Source organism: Gadus macrocephalus, chromosome 10 (assembly GCF_031168955.1).
Source record: "Gadus macrocephalus chromosome 10, ASM3116895v1".
In the NCBI taxonomy this organism is placed as follows: domain Eukaryota; kingdom Metazoa; phylum Chordata; class Actinopteri; order Gadiformes; family Gadidae; genus Gadus; species Gadus macrocephalus.
In genome coordinates, this window is record NC_082391.1 from 21884616 (window position 1) to 21904469 (window position 19854).

Genomic DNA, 19854 nt, shown 5'->3' on the forward strand with positions numbered 1-19854 from the left:
AGTTACAGCACGCTCTTACACCATCAAACTTTGGTTTTATCTGACGTGAAAAGATTTTGTTTTTCAGTCGTTTGTGACGGCCTCTGCTAGTCAGCTGTGGAGTCCACGCCTCGGAGTGGGCTGCTACGAGAGAGAGAGAGAGCGAGGGTGTGCGCAGAAAGCATCTGTCTCCAGCATCAGTGTAGAGTTTAACAAGTTGGACTGCAGTCTGGCCAGCACTCACATTTAACAACCTTTCAACTGTTCAACGATCACAGCATGGGACTAAGTGAAAGCAAATGAAGATTTCAGGAGTAGGTAGAGGTTAGGAGATTGAGATTATTTGCAGAGAGCAGGGAAGTATAGGGTGCCACCTGCAACTAATGATACTGTCAAGCAGGTACTTTTACGCTCCAGATGAGAGACAAGGTGATATCCACACTGCAACTGAAGATAGGAAACATGATTGACCCTAATGTATTTCTTTCTATAGAGTATGTATGGGCATGCACATAAATGTTATGTCATGCTTTTGCAGCGGGTTTTTTGTCAGCAGTAAAATAACTCAGTTACAATCAGCGTCAGCTGTGATGTCATACCTGGCAAAAAATAATAAACAATCGATTTTCATCGTCAATTGAAATTAGCCAATCGCTCTCTTCTTCTTACGAAGGAGCATATTATAAAGCGATGTCTGCACAAACAGCACATTGTTCGTACATTCAATTATTAAACGCATCTCAATAACTAGGATTAGGATTATGATATTGATTGCATTTCAATACATCCTGTGGCATAAGCTAAATATATCTCGACATGTATTTATTTTCACAACATTACGACTCTGGTTTTTCAGAACTTGATAGTTTCATGCGTGCATTCATCCATCCTTCTCTCCTCACACACTCTGCTACATCATGCTGTGGGGTGGCCTGGGGCGGTAAAGTGTGAAAGGTCTACTCACTGCTGCGTGCTGGGAGTCCCGATGTGGGAGGGACGGCGACGGAGGAGCAGAGAGGGGAGCGGTGGTGAGCAGACGGAGGAGGGGGGGGGAGGAGGAGGAGGAGCAGAACGGAGGATCTCTGGCTGTCTGGACGACGGACTGCAACTCCTACAACTCCTCTCTGCTTTTTATGTCAAATAGGAGGCCTCCCCCAAACACGGCCAAGCCCGTCCCCTCCTCTCCTGCTCCCTCTCTCTCCCTTTCTATCCCTCTCTCACTTCTTCCTGTTTCCATCCTCCTCTCCCCAACCTCCCCCTCGCCTCCCCCACGCTCCACGCTCTCGTACCCTCGTTTCATTTCCTTTCTCTTTGTTTTCTTTCTCCCCCTCTCTTCCTCTAGTCTATCTCTTCTTTCAATCTATCTGCCTCTTCTCATCTTGTCCCCCCCCCCCCCCCCCCCCCCCCGTGAAATAAATCCCTGGCGCCATTGCCACCTCCTCTTGTCTCTTCCCCACTCTCCTGCAACCTCCACACACCCCTCCTCTCTTCCTCTTCCTCCTCCTCCTCCCATTAGATGAGTACTAGCTGATGGGTTATTGAGCCCAATCTTGTCCATTGTGTGTGTGTGTGTGTGTGTGTGTGTGTGTGTGTGTGTGTGTGTAGGCGGGGGGGGGGGGTGTTCTTATGATGAATAACCACACTGGTCGGTTACCCCTACTAGTCCCTACACCCCCCACTATCCCCCTTGGGGCGCTTGATTAAAGGATTATATTGCTTAAATGCACACAGTGACTGAACAATGCAGGCACTGTGTGTTGGATCCCGCGTTATCAAGCACATGTGGGTTGACATGTTTACGAGTGTTGGTTCCAGCGGCGTCATGGCGATTGATTGATTGATTGAGTTAGTGTCAACAGGCGAGGCGGTATGCGTCGTATGTCGTAATAATAAACCATTGCTTAGACATGATGCATGCAGATGCACGCAACTGTCGTGGAGGGCTTACAGCACGAAAACAACAACAGTAGATTAGTGACCGGGCAACAGTGCAAACAGTTCAGTAGTTTTGTTTCTAACAGCAAGGCCGCAGACTAACGGCATGCAGCTGTAGCCCAAGAAACATGATCACAGCTATCAACACCACCCGGAGAACCTCTTAGGGTTATCATTTATTTGGCTGTATTTTTCCGACACACAAATGTACCCCCCTACCAGGAAACCCGACTAACAAGACTGATATTTTGCAAAAGGTCACCTGTTCAACGCTCGAACTGCAGGCCTGGACAGTGTTCATTGCTGGCACACAGTTAATGCTGCAAACGTCCTCGCAATACTGGAAAGATTTACTCTTTTTCATCCTTTTTTTTTTTACGTAAGCACTTGTTTGGTTCCCGTGTTGTGTCTTTCTGGGGCCCTCTCTCGCAGGGGCCCGTTTCTCCTCCAGTCGGGGGCCCGGTGTGTTTAGACTGCGCCCGGACAGAGGAGGCTGTGTCCCTGCTCCCGGGGTTTTACGGTGTGTGAAATGCGACCACCACACCTCAGCTGGAAGCCACGACTGGGGGGGCGAGAGGTTGCACTGCGTTGGCCGGGATCCTGTGTGTGTGTGTGTGTGTGTGTGTGTGTGTGTGTGTGTGTGTGTGTGTGTGTGTGTGTGTGTGTGTGTGTGTGTGTGTGTGTGTGTGTGTGTGTGTGTGTGTGTGTGTGTGTGTGTGTGTGTGTGTGGGGGGGGGGGGGGGGGGGCTTCTGCTCTCCCCGGGGGCGTCTGCCGCTGGGCTCAAAAGGCCCCTGAGCTGAGGGAGCTGGAGGTGGCAGAGGAAACACCCTGCATGCTCACGCGCAAGCAGTCACCTGCCCAAACATACAGCCACATGCACGCTCCCACACACACACTAATCGCAGAGATTAGTGTGTGTGTGTGTGTGTGTGTGTGGGAGCTCAATCATTGCTGCAAAGCCGCTCGCAGCCACAAAAGCATGACCCCTCTCTCGCTCTCTCCCTCTACCCTCGCTCTTTCTCTCTTGCCCCTTTCTCGCCCCTTCTCTGTTACACTCTTTGCGCATTCTGCTGAGTCAGACGGGGTCTAATGCTTCCCATATGGTGACAGCCCTGCTAAAAGGCTCAATCCAGGCCATTGGCACACATGCACACGCACACACACACACACACACACACACACACACACACACACACACACACACACACACACACACACACACACACACACACACAGAAACAAACACACATGGGCCGGTTGCCCACACGTTGCTGTTCTGCCCCGAGTTGCCGCTGGGTTAATTCAACCCAACAGGCGGGCAGGGTCACAGAGTCAGACACACAGCAGAGTTAGACCGTTTCCTGAAAAGCGTCCGGAGCTCACGTAGGCTGCGGAATGTAAAATACTAGCTTGAGCCTCCCGTTATCATATTTCATGGCCAGAAATGTGGGCAACATATTTCAATGGACTTTTGGTCATTGTATAACTGCGTATTTGTCGTTATTTTGCGATTTTTTCTGAGCCGAACATTAGGGATCCTGTTGGATTCTCATGAGGGTTATAAGGTTTCCTGGGTGAGTTTACAGGTTATGGTGTCTTAGTAGATTTTAGTTGTGTCTTAGACGGAGAAGGACGACTGCTCAAAGTAGTCTGCATTATGTTTCACAGAAGGCTGGTACTAAATGCCTAAATCCCTGTTTCTTTCCGCACTGAGCAGCAGCCCTAGCGGGAGAAGTCTATCGCCAGAACTGCTTAACCGCAGCCATCCGATCCCTCTCCTTGTCATCTACACATGACCTAATATAGTGTCATCCTAACTCCAACCATAATATTCCTTCGACTATATCCTGCGGTTTACTCCAGATACTAGGCTTCTGGACGGTTTTTGGCATCCGTCTGGTGCCGTTTAATGCACAATGGGGTCGGGAGAGGACAGGAGATCCTCACACTGGCATTCAGTGCTCAGACACAGATGTGTTTGCAAAATACTGCGAGTTTCAGAAGATGTCCTTGGAACGGGTGATTCACAGAACCCAGCCTGACGGATTTGTTTATTGATGAAGAGGAGGAGATGGAACTAATGTGATTGATGTGGGTGAAACAATCACGTATGTTAGTACTGGTCGTTTGTTGTAACACATTTAGTTTTGTGTTGGACCCTGACTACGGATTTCGTTGTCGGATTCCTCCTTCTCTCCATCTCCACCTGATAAAGCCATCACACGCTCTTTCGACCTAGCATAAACTTTGGACAGATGTCATTCTTTTGCTTTATGATATGACGTAATTTTTACTACGTATAGTTGTGTTTTCATATTTTTGGAGTCCTGTTCAGTGTCTGCGATATTCCGTGCGGGCTTGTCTGATGGCGTTTGACCGTTACTCATCTTTTAGGTCTCCTCTGCTGCCTATTTAAGGTTTGCTTTCCATTTTGCTACACGTTGTGTTGTGTTGACCAAGAAAAACATTCGCTAGGTACTCTTGTCGAAGCTTGTAGAGGCCACCTGCCTCCTCAGTCTATTTATCCAAAACCAGCAGTGTGACCTGTCTCTTGCCTTTCAACGTATGCATTGGAAATGACTTACAGACCTGGAATTTTGCCTTCTACTGTTTGTTTGTTTAGGCAGCAAAGAAGTCTGGTGGAGTTTAAACAGAAGCTAGCAACAGTGGAGCTTTGGTGGGGGGAAAGGGAGGAAGGGAGGGGGAGAGAGAGAGGGTGAGTGTGAGGAGAAGGGTTTAAGTAATATACCTATAATTCCATTTAGGTCAGGAAGAGGGCCGTGTGGTAGAGGCCTCTGTGTCTGCCCCATTCATCCCTGCACTGGCCTTTGTAGAAGTGAGCCAACTGAACTTGAACGTGCATGTAATCACTCTCAGAAATGAGATACGCTGTTAAGAAGTCCAGACGACAACCAAGCCCTCGATGTGCCAGTTGCAACATGGTCTCACAGGAATCCGTGAAATGACTACGGTCGGACGCTTAACTCGAAATCCGTGGCCACATCACGGAAACACGCCGATATCCGTGTGTGAGCCACGGAATAACAGTGTCATTTACTTGTATTGGAGCAAATTCCGTGGCCACATCACGGACAATTGAAGTGATTCCGTCAGACCACCACGGATTTTGAGTTAAGCCCCCGCTGTGGTCAAATGTGGCACACACACAGATTGAAACGGGAGCACACACACAGATTGAAACGGGAATCTGTGTGTGTGCCACGGAATATCATTGTCATTTACTTGCATTGGAGCAACTTCCGTGGACACAACAAGGACAATTTAAGTGTTTTAGTGAGACCACCCCGGGTTTTGAGTTAAGCCCCCGTGGTCGACTCGCTCGTTGAAACGGGGATCCGTGTGTGAGCCAGAAATCGGCGTGTTTCCGTGATGTGTCCACGGATTTCGAGTTATTCGTCCGTAGTCATTTCACGGATTCCTGTGAGACCAGGTTGGCCATTATTGGCTGTCTCCTAATATTCATGTTAAAACATTAAAACAAATTTGCTACAAATGACATTTTAGTGTTCATTGTGCAGTATATAAACTCCATTACGTGAGTGTCTCAATGCTGTTGTTGCCTACCTACATTCTTCAACATTCTACCAGGAGGCAGAGATGAGGGTCAAACTACTAGACAGAGCTTGAGTTGTGAGGTCATCCCACCACTCTTTCTGGGGAAGTACTTAGAGAGAGAGCATGGCAGTGGGCAGCATCCCACCGGGGCCGACGGCGACCACATGTCAACCTCTAATATGTAAACCAAGCAGCAGTCGGAGGTGACCACCATGTTGTTCCACCTACGACCTACAGGTGGTTTACAGTAGGGATCGACCGATACCGATTTTTTAGGGCCGATACGATACCGATATTTTTTCCTCAGCCTTAGCCGATACGCCGATACGCCGATACCGATTTTCTTGAGCCGATTTTTTATTTTTTTTTATTTTATTTTTTTAATGGAACATTTATTGAACTTCAATATAAAAAACAATATGTAACAAATAGTAAAAACAGGTGAAGTAGAACAAGTAAGAACAAGTAGATGAACAATATTTAACAAATATTAAAAACTGGTGAGGTAGAACAAGTGAAAATAAAAATATATAAAATCGGCGAAAATCAGCCGCGTATCGGCCGATACCGATACACGTAAAAACCGTGAATATCGGCCGATAATATCGGCCGACCGATATATCGGTCGATCCCTAGTTTACAGTGGTTGGAGGTAGGGCTGGGCGATATATCGAATATATGCGATGTATCGCGAGATGTTCTCCAGGGGATGTATAAAATGCCCATATCGCGAACATCGAATATAAATTGGGACGCAATGTTTCTTTTTGCCGCCGCCGGCATACTCGTTGTGCTTTCACGCGACGGGGCGACAAGATCTCATACAAAGTGAACGTAGAGACGCGTATCTGCCAATCAGCGTTCAACAGCGTGGCCACTGAGTGACATGTGTAACGTAACAGCCAACCAGCGTTCAACCGTCAAACTCGGTGCAGTGCAGTCCGGGGTGAACTGCAGCACGGAGGAGAAAGTGATTGTTGCCGTTTGCGACTCCCGGAGCTCTATATATAATAATATATAATATAATATAATATAATTGGTTATATAATATCACGGATAAAAGCTCTGTGCGCCTCCTGATGGCCGTAGCGTGGGGAGCTCTCATAGGGATTGGGCTTCTCGGGGTTTGTTTAACGCACAGCGTTCCCTTCTCTCGCTATTTCCGGTGGCTCTCTAAACTCACTCCCCCCGCCCATTGCGAGTCCACGAGATTCTCATGGACGCGCGTGTGTGACGTAGTCTGGAAGGCGCGCTGCTGTAGGTGCGTGTACCTCCGGCTGGTGAGTGAGAACAGCCAGAAAGAGAAAAAAGGATGGAAACTGAGGATTTGGTTTCGAAAAAGAATAGCACTGGATCCTTCGTCTGGCAGTGTATATATAATAATTATTATTCAAACTGTTAATAAATAATTAACGGTTTGAATAAATGCTGTGTTGGTAAATCTAACTTGCTGTGATTTTCCTTTTCTTATGTGCAAGTTCTAAATTGTTCCAATAGAAAGCACTGATGAGTTTAAACAATATGTTGTTTCATGTAATCTACATGCAGACTTATGTTTCAGTAATACTAGAATTATTACTGACGTAACATTATGCCAGACATGGTTGAATCGAGCATTTATGATGTGCTCTAGAGGAGATTCAAAATATATCGAGATATATATCGTGTATCGAGATATAGTAAAAAAATATCGAGATATTCATTTTGGCCCATATCGCCCAGCCCTAGTTGGAGGCCTTAAGCTGGCTAAAAAGTGATCAAAGATCAGTATGAATCCATTGTTGTCATATGCCGCTTTTCCACTGCATGGTACCAGCTCGACCCGACTCGACTCGACTCAGCTCGCATTTTTTGCGTTTCCACCGCGAAAACATGGTATCTGGTACCTGAAGTGGCTGCTTTTTTTGGTACCGCCTCGCTCTAGGTTCCAAGCGAGCTGAGCCGATGCTAAAAGGTGCCATCGGCAGACGGCCGGCCACTGATTGGCCAGAGAGTGTGACGAAGTCACGAGAGCGACATAGCAACCATGCTGGTAACATGCAGCCAACATATTCCACTTCTTCAACTTCTTCAACATGCCAGCTAATAATAGTAATGTTATCGATGTCCTCCATTGTTGTTATGTGGGTTCTGTCCATGTGTGGGTTGCGTAGGTGTTGTTTGCGTCGCGTACAAAAATACGTCACGGCCCTTTCGCGCAGCCGACCCCGCCCACGTCCAGGAGGTACTATTTGCGGTGGAAAACGACCCGTGCTGCTACCGTGTCGAGTCGAGTCGAGTCGAGTCGAGCTACATGTGCGGTGGAAAAGCGGCAATAGAGTACTGTGCATTGGCCATGAGTCCTACCCTCAATGTGAAAAATAAACACCCACACCCACACACATGCACACATACACATTCACAAATACAATGCACAAATGTATATAGATAGACATGCAGAACAGTAAATGGGGGCACAGGTGTGAACGACGTGGCATTTTCATGTCATGCCACATGTATACGCAAGCAGTCTCTCTCTCTTACACCTAAACTCACACACACACAAACACACAGCACGTGCACCTGGTGGAGACATTGCTGTGTGTGTTCTCACCTCTCTGCAGCCTGTCCCCCAGGCCTTATTACAACTATAATTACCCTCATCTCAAAAACGGCTTCCTCTAGTATGGGGGGTCTTTGTGTGTGTGTGTGTGTGTGTGTGTGTGTGCGTGTGTGTGTGTGTGTGTGTGTGTGTGTGTGTGTGTGTGTGTGTGTGTGTGTGTGTGTGTGTGTGTGTGTGTGTGTGTGTGTGTGCGTGCGCGTGCGTGTGTGTGTGTGTGTGTGTGCATGTGTGTGTGCGTGCGTGCGTGCGTGCACGTGGGTCTGAATGTGTGTGTCTTTGTCCAGTCTTTGCAGGCTCTGAAAATGAATGCAAGACAGAGCAGGAATGAGGAGTTGGGCAGAAGGAGGAGAGGAAGTGAGACGGGAGGAGAGGAAGAGAAGATAAGATAAGGAGGAGAGAGGAGTGGCAGTAGGAGTTGATAGAGAGGAGTGCAGAGGGGGAGAAGGAGAAGGAGGATGAAGGAGGCGGGTAGTTCCATCATGTTGATATTCTAGAGCGACACACAACTCGATTTTTTACAATACCTTGCTTTTACCTTAACTACACAAACTAAGTACAGTACTCTCATTCAATCCTGCATGACAGGACATTGACGAGAAGGTAGGGGTTAGACGGTGAATACAGAGACAGCTCATCGAGGAGCAGGTAGGGGTTAGACAGTGAATACAGAGACAGATCAATAAGGAGCTGGAAGGGGTTTGACCATTACCATAGACAGAAGAATATCCTATCCACTCCCCTGGCTCTGTCTCCACTCTAGTTCACCAGGCCAGGCATTATAACCAGCCATCCCAGGGTAATAAGGAGCAACATCAGACCACACCTGGCGCTGCTGGGCCTCTGTACACGGCCTGAAGACTTCTCTTTAACCACGGCTCTGTGTTGGAGTGCGCTCACCCCACCCTCAAACCAGAACTATGTTCACTCAGAGGGAGGTGGGTATTAGGTGGCCTGCTGGAAGGCTGTCCTGTGCGGGCTTCTGTCCGTGTGATGATACTCGATACGGCAAGGGGGTTCCTGAGGCTGGCTGCACCATCAATCATCCGGAGAACCACCGCGATTGGACAAGTCCAAATTGAATGTCTAGACCAGAGCCATATATTTTTCCGATTTTTATGCAGTGTTATGCAGTGCGGTAAATTAGATTTGCACACTCTCATGCAGGCTCACGCATACGTATGCACACACACACACACACACACACACACACACACACACACACACACACACACACACACACACACACACACACACAACAAAACACACACACATAGACTAGGCATTTGCACATGCACATTTAGGTTTTTGATGAACTATATTAGAAATTAGGACCTTAAACAAATTACTAATTAGCACATTCTAGGTGATTGCTTAGGCCTTGCTCTGTGCCGGCTCAGCGTATTCTGAAAGGTTGCCAGGATGCTGCTAATCTGCCTGGGTTTTTGCCGGTCTAGATGGTTGTACCCCAACAATATCTTATTCAATGCATTCCTAGTAGGGAAATTGTCCTACTTTTACTAGAACCAGAATTGGTTGTGGCACAGAGTTTGTTTGAAATGACTCTCAGCACAATATCAGTCTCCTTTGACAGTGTTGTTTTTTAGATCATGCCAGCAAAGCATGTGGAGTTCGGTTGATTTGTTTTACGTTTGTTACATGCTGGCTTGCCTCTAGTTTATCTTGAGCATGCTCTTATTGTTTCTTCTTGTGATTTAAACTTAAAGGCAGTGGAGGGACACAGTTGAAACATGGAGTCTGTTTATATTGTCTTTGCTGCAGGTTCCTCCATATGCATCTCTCCTCTCTGTGGATCCCTCACCTTTAACAGTTCAATGATTTAGATCTGCTTTATCTCCTCTCTCTGTCATTCACTCACTCTCTTTTTCTGCCTGACTTTCTTCCTCTCGTTCTCGCTTTAGTTGTGTCATACTTGCCATAAAGGCAATACAAATCTTTGTTTTTGTCATTTCTGTCTTTTTCTTTCTTCCTCCCACTCTCTCCGTCTCTCTCATCCACTAGATTGAGATCTCTCCCTGGTTTTCCCATCACGCTCGGCTGCTGCGCTGCGGTCAAGCCGTGAGCCCGGAGGTACACCGAGCAGCACTTGATTTACGGCGCCCCGTCTCTGTAAAGGAGAAGAAGTAGGAGAGGAGAGGAAGGAGAAAGTAGAGCAGGTCAGTAGTCTGCTCCCTTACGGTGGGCCATTGAGTGCGGTATCCACCGCCAACCTGTCGACGTCACACCAGGGCTTCGCACCTTAGACTGAGTTAGGGATGGAGAAGCATGTCCGCAGTTGACCGTCTCTGCTCTCTGCGTGTGCTGCGATGACAACACTCCTCTGTCTCTCCCAACTCTGTTTCTGGGCCTCTCCGCCTCACTGCCTTGGCCCTCTCCCCCCGTCTCCTCTCTCTCCTCTCTCAGTTCTCTGGCCTTTATTAGGGGTTAGACAAAGGAGACATAAAGTGATGTGACACCGCAATTGTGAGTGCGATGACATCACCACCCCAGGTTTGGAACTAGTTTTGGCGAGTGTTGTTTCTATTGAGGATTCCATGCTGCTGTCAACGGCGCAGTTTATTTCCGCGTCCGTACCGTGTAAAATTTCAGATTTCAAATGGCTCTAAAAGTCCTTGAGTTGAAAGTAACCAAACGGTGATATACGGTGATCCAGAGCGTGCTCCTGGGAGAGCTGGAGCCCCACCACCGCGTCTAGACGTTAGATTTACGAACCTTAACCTCGAAAAAGTAAAAAAAAGTGACAGTTTAAGGTCGGACGAAGTGCTGATACACGCCGAAGAAAAGCTAAAAGAGTTTTCAATTTAAGTTGAACTTCTATTCACATTAACTTCTGTACACATTCACAAAAGGGTAACAATGCACGCGTTAGTCGATGACACACAGAGTAAACACGCTATCTGTGTTTGGCAACAGACAAAATGGTGGTCACAGGTTCAGTGGTCAACGGTGTTAATACTGACTGGTAATACCACGGCCAGGGTTAGCGGTTCAACTCCCACTGGGGCCACTAGGCACACAGTATGCACTTGGAAAAAAGCGCCCAACAAATCCCGAGATCGAGAGAAAGATGGATGGATAGACAGATAGACCTCTATCTTTGGTTGTTCTGTGCAGGATGTTCTTTATGTGAAGTCTGAATACTGTTTCCAGCTGTTAGTCCTCTCCACAGATGAGTATTAAAAGCTTGGAAAGTAAGCCATGAGGGAATCTTAAATTAGTACGAGTGGGTAAAAATGTTGACAGACTACGAACACTCTTCTGTCTTCTCCACCTTTGAAATCCTTCCAATCCCCTCCCCAAGGTTACATTTATTTTACTATTTTAAATATATTTTTGAGTTATTAAATGTTTATCCAAACCCACACGTGTGAGAAAAATATATCAGAAATATGGAATATAATTCTGTGCAGTTACCCTTAATCGTACAAAGTGTGAGAAAGTGTTTTTGAATATAAACATAATATGCTTAGATTCATTCTAGTATCCATATTTATTATTTCCATACAGTTTCATGATTGACATTTGTATTGGGGAATTTTAAACCAGTATGACTCCTGATTAAATCAAAAAAGTAAGCGAGGCATGCGGCCATTTTGGATCCCTTCATCGCAGAAGCCTGTTGCTACATTGTGACTTGGATCCGTGCTGACTTGTCTTGGGTCTGGACTGGACCACTCCTGTGCTCGATATCTTTACTCCCGTGCTGTGATTGATTGATGCCTGGAATGTACGCGTGTATGCTGCTCCAGTTCATGACATCCAGGCCAATAATATTAAGTCATGCCTCATGCATGCATGCACCTGTACTATTTTAACACACACACACACACGCACGCACGCACGCACGCACGCACGCACGCACGCACGCACGCACGCACGCACGCACGCACGCACGCACGCACGCACGCACGCACGCACGCACGCACGCACGCACGCACGCACGCACGCACGCACGCACGCACGCACGCACGCACGCACGCACGCACGCACGCACGCACGCACGCACGCACGCACGCACGCACGCACGCACGCACGCACGCACGCACGCACGCACGCACGCACGCACGCACGCACGCACGCACGCACGCACGCACGCACGCACGCACGCACGCACGCACGCACGCACGCACGCACGCACGCACGCACGCACGCACGCACGCACGCACGCACGCACGCACGCACGCACGCACGCACGCACGCACGCACGCACGCACAAATCTGTGATTGTTATGTTATTAATAGAGAAACATAAAATAAACCCGACCCCGGATAAACTGTTAAAATATATTCCAAAAATTTACCAAAAAGGATGACTATACATTTGGAGAGCACACACGTATGAATACGTAGAAAAAAAACACACACACACACACACACACACACACACACAGTGTTGGCTCTCAGTCGACCATAGTCTGGATGAACTTCCCCTTTCTGTCCAATGTCTTGGGGGATTCCCTGAGCTCCTCTCAGGAACAGTTGAGCGGTGCTTCAGCGTGGCCAATCGTGAGCGCACTGCCCATCGCCTGTCCACCGCTGGCCCTCGTAGGCCCCAGCCACGCGTTCGTCTCCACCAACGTCTTACAAGAGGTCAGACCTATGATGTGCTGACATGCGTTCATGTCGAGTTCCCTCTCCTGATTGCCTGGAGGGCCGTGGGGGCGGTCTGCCTGCGCTGAGTGGTTCTGAACACGGGCCCACCTGCCATCAAGGGCGGTTCTCTCATTCTGAACCTTCTCCATGGAAAGGTGGAACAAACGTTTGAATATTAATGTGTCACGTGTCACTTGAGTGTATGCTATACATTTGTTCTATGATACTCTGCAGGAGGGTTATAGTACTCAAATAATTGGGCATGCAAAAAAATCATGCCCAGACAGCTTTCTAAGTATGTATAGATTTGCATATCATGACTGGCCAGTATATTATAAATGATCAAATACAATAAATACACATAAATTGATAGACCTTTAAAATCGCAGTATCTACTGAAGAGTTAAACAGAGGGCTGTCAAATCACTAGTTCTTCGACAGAACAGTGCCCTAGCTTCATTACATTTTGTGCCTTTGTGGTGGTTTGAGAGTCCCCTTTGTGCCAGAGTAGAATTAGACTAAATCCGTGCTGACATTTTGGAATGTCTTCGAGGGAAATAGCATAAACCAATCCCAAAATGGCCGCCACTCATTGCTGTGTTGATTTATATCCTCAGATCCCAGTGGATGAAAGACAGAATGAACGAAAGAACGGTACAAAAGACAGAACCTTTAATAATACAACCAAATTTATACAATTAGATGACATGAAATGGATTGGAAACACGTAATTTCTATTTGACCTTGTATTAATAAATTAAAAAAGCTTTATATAACAGAATCATGTTACATAAACCACTCCTCTACCAATTTATATCATATGTTCACCTTCATCTGGTTAAACCACTGACTGGGCCAAGATGTCGGGGCCTCCAGTGAATAAATCATGAATTACATAATATTCTCTCTATGTCTTTTGTATTCTTGCGACCGGCATCATTTTAAGCATCGTTTGCATTATGAGCATTCAATCCATTACTTCCTGTGACTTTTCCAGCCCTCCGGGGGTGTGAGAGTCTATCCCCCCCCGGGTTCTGGGGCGCTGGGCTACGGGGCCTCAGATCTGCGGGCCCTGGGACTCGACCACGAGTGTTTAGATAGGTGTGAACGCAGCTCAGCGCTGACCGGCAGTGCCAACCGTCACCGCTCTCAGGTTTCTGGTTTAATGAAATGATCCCATGGCGGATGTGGGAGGCTGCTTGCCAGTAAGCCAAGCAGATGTGGAGTGCTGGTGGGGAGGAGCCTGGGAGGGGTGGGGGGGGTGGGGGGGGTGGGGGGGGGTGGGGGGGGGTGGGAGGGGTGGGCTGCAGGTTAATTGGAAGATCATGGGGAAAATAATGAAAGGACAAATGTCTATCGTTAATTTTACAGTAGGCAAGGCATTTGAAGTGTTTTTTTGTACTTGTGCTTAATTGGGTGCTATTCATATGTATTGCGTCCTCTGTGAGTGTGCGTGTGCCTGTGTGTGTGTGTGTGTGTGTGTGTGTGTGTGTGTGTGTGTGTGTGTGTGTGTGTGTGTGTGTGGACAGTTATTATTTCCATGCTGATAGTATAGATTCGCTTTTATGGATTTCATTTCCATTTATTTTTAACAGTTTTATTCATTCCGGATACCTCTCTCTCTCTGTTTCTGTGTATACAATTTGTTTACAAAGTTTATACAGAGTATCACAGACTGACAACCAGATCCAAGGGTGAACATCATGAAGCATGTTGTGCACATGTATGTGTGTGCGTGTCTGTTTGTGTAATACACCAGAAGCTTTCTATCTGTTCTGCGTCGGACATGCAAGTGATTCTCTCTTGCCTCTCCATAGTGAACGGTTAATCATCAAGATTTCTGTGATTTCATCAACACAAGACACAAGTCAAAGTTCAGATCAATGTCGCGAAACCAGCCCCCCACTTTTTTTTTTACATGCTCTAGTAAGCTTGCAGATTGTTGATACATTAAATGATCATATTCACCTCTACTCTACCCACTGGAGGTTAGGTTCCATTCTCCACGAAAGACGAAGATATCATCTTTGGAAGTTTCCCAGACTCAAAACCATGTTCCTTCATATCCGCCAACTGTACAAGAGCAGCACATGCTTATGTGCTGACAGCGAGGATAAAGGCGCACTCACGTCACACCTGACGTAAGATGGTGAGCGCAGTGGCGGATCCCAGGGATATTACGTTATCCTTAATGAAAACCATCTCCCCACCAAAGCCCAGGCGTCCCTTGTGTCTGGACGCTGCAAGGGAAAAGCTCTCCCGTGAGGGTGATATCATTTCTGAAACGTCTGAAACCCTTCATCTGGACACCAGCAGGGTGGAGTGGGCCTTCTGAGGTGAGAGGTGAAGGCGGCCATAACAGCCACAAGCAGATGGTGTCAGCCATCTCCTCAAGCCAAGTGTTCCTAGACAGGCCTGCGGTCAAAGAGCTGTTTTTTTCACTCCTCTTGGAAGCCTAATTTGTTGGACGACACGCATTGTTTAATGTCCAACATCTTGTCACCGGACCGCTGAAGGCTGGGCGATGCTTGTCTTCTCGAACTGCTTGAGGTCGTCTCTAGCACACAAATGAGTTCAATTTGTGATTTCACAAATAGATTGAACAGAGTTTTTCCTTCCACCTCTGAGGGTAAAGGGGTTAAGGTTAAGAGGGTTGAGGTTATGAGGATATAAGAATGTCCTCATGAGGCCAGAGTTTTTAAATGTGTGTGTTAAAGGGGTGATATTATGTCGCCAGGTGTGAGTGTCATTAGCCATTACAAGACATTTGAAAATCTTTCTAAAGGTGACATATTATACCACCAGGTGGAAGTGTGATTAGCCGTTACGAACTGTTTTGAAAATCTGGCTCTTCTGACATCGCAAGTGGGCCAGTAGATGAGCAACGTTTGCTACGGTCCACTGGGTAGGCTGGTAGACTGATCTATCCAGCACACATCTAGGTGGACACGCCCACTTGTGAGGTCAGAAAAGGCAGATGTTCAAAACAGCTTGTAATGGCTAATCACACTCTCACCTGGTGGTATACTATGTCTCCTTTTATAATCTTGTCTTAGTGACATCACAAGTGGGAGTGTCCACCTAGTTGTATGATGGATGGATAAGCAACATTGGCTACGTTCCACTGGGTAAGCTGGCAGACTGATCTATCCAGCATGCATCTACCTGGACACTCCCACTTGTGATGTCACTAAAACGCAGGAAAAGGCAGATTTTCAAACGGCTTGCAATGGTTAATCCCACACACACCTGGCATAATATCAACTCTTTAAGCAACATGTGCTTTATGATATAGATTTTTTTCATCACTCCAGGATTAAATTAATTAAATGACCAGTTAGTCATTTTGGTCATTTTAGGGCCAAGGAATGATTTTTAATAACTTAATGTAGTCATACTTTCGCTATTTTCTTTTTTTTTGGGCTGTAACAGCTGTTATATAGTTCTACTATAAACAAAATATAGTTATGTTATAAGCTGCAAAGCAGACAAGCTTCCCAACATGCTGGCCAGAAAGGTGCTAATGTAATTCCGCATAATATTCATGTATCTGAATTTCTTTTCGACATAGAATGTAAATGTACAACCGATCAAAATAACTTCTCAAAAACAGGCTTCTGGATCTGTGTTTGGAAAGTGGACTATCTACACTTTTACTCTGAAGGAAAGTATTGTGATTGCACCATCAAAATATACTCAATTGAGAATCCTTATCCTACCTAATCTTCAAGCCAAGGCTGGCAGCATTTCAAACTCTTTAAATTGTTCTTGGAAGTACAACCATGGGTCGGTTTAAAGTGACCCCGGTCTTTGGTTGGCAAGGTCTTGTGTGCTTTGAGTTCGAAAACAGTATGGGGTCAAAATAGTCTCCAGTTATTTTCTTCGTTTTACCACCATATGTATTTCCTTCCCTGCTGTTGGCCGATATAGATTTATGGAGAATTAACCTACCACTGATCCAGCTGATAAGTGGATCAGAAAATTCAGAGGTAAAATAAGGCTAAATTAAATGTCTGTGAGCATGGACGTGTGTGTGTGTGTGTGTGTGTGTGTGTGTGTGTGTGTGTGTGTGTGTGTGTGTGTGTGTGTGTGTGTGTGTGTGTGTGTGTGTGTGTGTGTGTGTGTGTGTGTGTGTGTGTGTGTGTGTGTGTGTGTGTGTGTGTACATGTGCCAGTGTGTGTGTTTGTGTGTACATGTGCATGTGCCAGTGGGTGTGTTTGTGTGGGTGTGTGTGTGAGTAAACAACATGGCCTCCCTAAGAAGCCAGCCCCCTCCCCCGGGGGGGTGAGGGGTGAGGGGAGGGTTGGTGGGAAGAAACATTTGGTCAGTGAGAGAGTAAAAGATTTGGAAAACGCCAGAATCCTGGCAGAAGCGTCTGAATGAACACCACTGCAGACTGCTGGTGGAAACAAACCCCCCCAGTCAACCTGTGGTGAAGAGGTCAACTGTTTAGAGTAAAAAACTCAAACCACACTAGTTCGAATAGCTTCCCCCACACACAGTTACAATTTCAGTTACACCTACCCTATTTTCCTTCTATTCGTTGGATTATGTTTTGCTTGATTTGGCCCACTCTTGTCATCTCTCCTATACCCCTTTAGTCTGTTCGCAATCCTTTCTTTTCCTATTCTTAATGACATGTCTCAATTAATTTAAAGTAACCTGTTCCTAAAATATGTCCCTGACCAGTGCTAGCACAGCAAGAGCCTACATAAAACTATTAAAGCAGAAAATGACTTAATCCTCATCCTTATATTCTACTTTAACAGAGTTAGTGGCTGCTCCATTTCTATCCTAGCATTGGCACGTTTTGGACCATAGAAGTCAGCTGGGATTAGATTGATGTCTCATTGAAACAGTGTGGTCACTGTGCTAAGCATCCTGCTAGCTGCCCTACTTAGTTGTGACTCAGTATTGCCTCATTAAGGTCCTCACCGTTGGTCCGGGGTTCAAGCAGTCAAGGCAACAGGACCCTGTATGTCTTAGACTGTGGCAGTCTTCTGCACTTATGAAGTTATAACTCTAGCATCCCTAGCTGTAAGCTTGTTATGCCCAAATTCCTAGATCGCAATTCAATACACCTTTTAATCCATTATGTTATTAATTAAGGTATACCAGAAACAATACAATGAGCTACCCTCGGCTAAATCATCTTTGTGCTTGATGAAAAAATGCAGAAGAAAAACATGAAGTTTGCCTCACAGTAGCCGGTCTTGGATTCCATCATCCAATCAACAGCCAGCGTTTACGAACACGGGCCGTGCTGACCATAAAACGCCTTGGCGAGTTCCCATAGTCATTTTCTTCTTGCGGCAAGCTCTTAGGTCTCATGAAAGAGCATGTGGAAAGTGAAATGGGAAAAAAACACACGCACACAAATACAACGGGCACAACACACATGTCTGAGCTCTGGAGGGCGAGTAGAATGTTATGAGGCCAGGTACATGTTTAGACAGTAGTGGAGCCAAGGAGAGATGGATATTGTACAGAGCATTGGTTGTTGTCCTTTTAAATGTGTTTTGTGATCCGCTTGCACACGCACACGCAAACGCGATAAGAAGAAGTTTGAAGTTTGTTACTTGCCCAATATGGAAACTGTAGCTAATCTCAATTGTAATAATCAACATGTTTAATAATAATGCTTCTTCCTCATTATCCCACATATTACAACAATCGGCCTACCTAAAGGTCTAGACATACACTCACATTGCCATGCTACCACCAGTTTACAGACAGGCTAGGCCTGCAGTCACGACAAACACATTATATATAAATACAAAACTTTGTCGAGGGTTACATACGTAAAAAATAGCTGTAAGCAAAAACACAATGAAAATCCAACGTAAACACAAACTGAGCAGACGGCGCTGCCATAGTGAAAACAAACGGGCGTCCCCCGCACACTGCACCCCTGGAGGTGACGAAGAACCCGGAAGGAGAGAGGAAGTGACGAGCAGAGAAAGAGCAGTGCGGGACAGGGGTGCTACTGAGGTGTAGACAGAAAGAGGGGAGGAGAGGTGAAGAAAGAGGATGATAGATGAAGTGGGGGACCCTAAGTGGATATCCATCCATTTCCTCTTTGAGGATCACTGCAGTGCGCCGATGGAAGCCCTGCGTCCACCCAACACCACCTACCACACTACCTGCCTTTCTCTCCTCACCGGTGGCCTGCCTAGCAGCCCAGCTGCCCAGCAGAGTCAACCAACCAACACACACCGCCTCCGCGTCGACCGCTGGATCACCGCCCGGCTGGAGGAGGGTCAGGATAGTCTCGTCGTTAAGCCTTTTTGACTCTCCAGCCAGCAGGTTGTGGGTTTGAATCACCAAATGTCTACAATCTACCTGTGGGCCTCCTTGAGCACCTCATTAATGGCATGCAACTGAAACTCACTGTGAGTTAAAACTTTGGATTAAACCATCTGTACAAGGAAATACAAATGGAGAATAAGTATGGTTTGTTTTGAGACGGTTTAACTTACCCTACATAAGTATACCAGCCTTGGGGGTGGAACCAACACCCTTTCAGTTGACAGTCAGACAACCTTAACCTCTACTAGACCTTCCAATCCTGCCCCAGAAGAAACAAGTTCTCGCTGAGAACTGATCTAGACCGGTTCTAGTTTTCTGCCTATAGTGTTGGTATACAAATTGTTTGCTTAAAAAGGCAAGGCAAGTTTATTTACACACCATACCCGACACAAGGCCATGCATCATACTTTGCAAAGTCAGGAACCAATTTAAAAACATTAAGAGGACAGTCATTAGAAGCCAATGCATGACTGGAGGGCTGGTGGGACGGTGTCCTGGTGAGGCTCGCCGTGTGGGCCGTCGGCCAGGACCCACAGCATCTGGTTCCCATCCGACTCTTCGGGGTTTAGGGTGAACCACCCCGGGGTTCCAGACGCTGGGGAGCTGTTTCCAGGGAACGCTACACTGGATAGAGGAAGCAGAGGAGGAAGAGGGTGGCGCGGAGGGGAGGAAGAGGATGGGAAGAGGGAGGATTGGAGAAGGAGGGGAGGGGAGGGGGAGGGAGAGGGAGGGAATAGGAGGGGGAATGAGGGGAGTCGAAGAGAGGATAAGAGGGTAGGGAGATAAATGGGGGGGAGAGGGGAGAGGGGAGAGGTTAGGAGAGGAAGGGAATGAGAGGGCA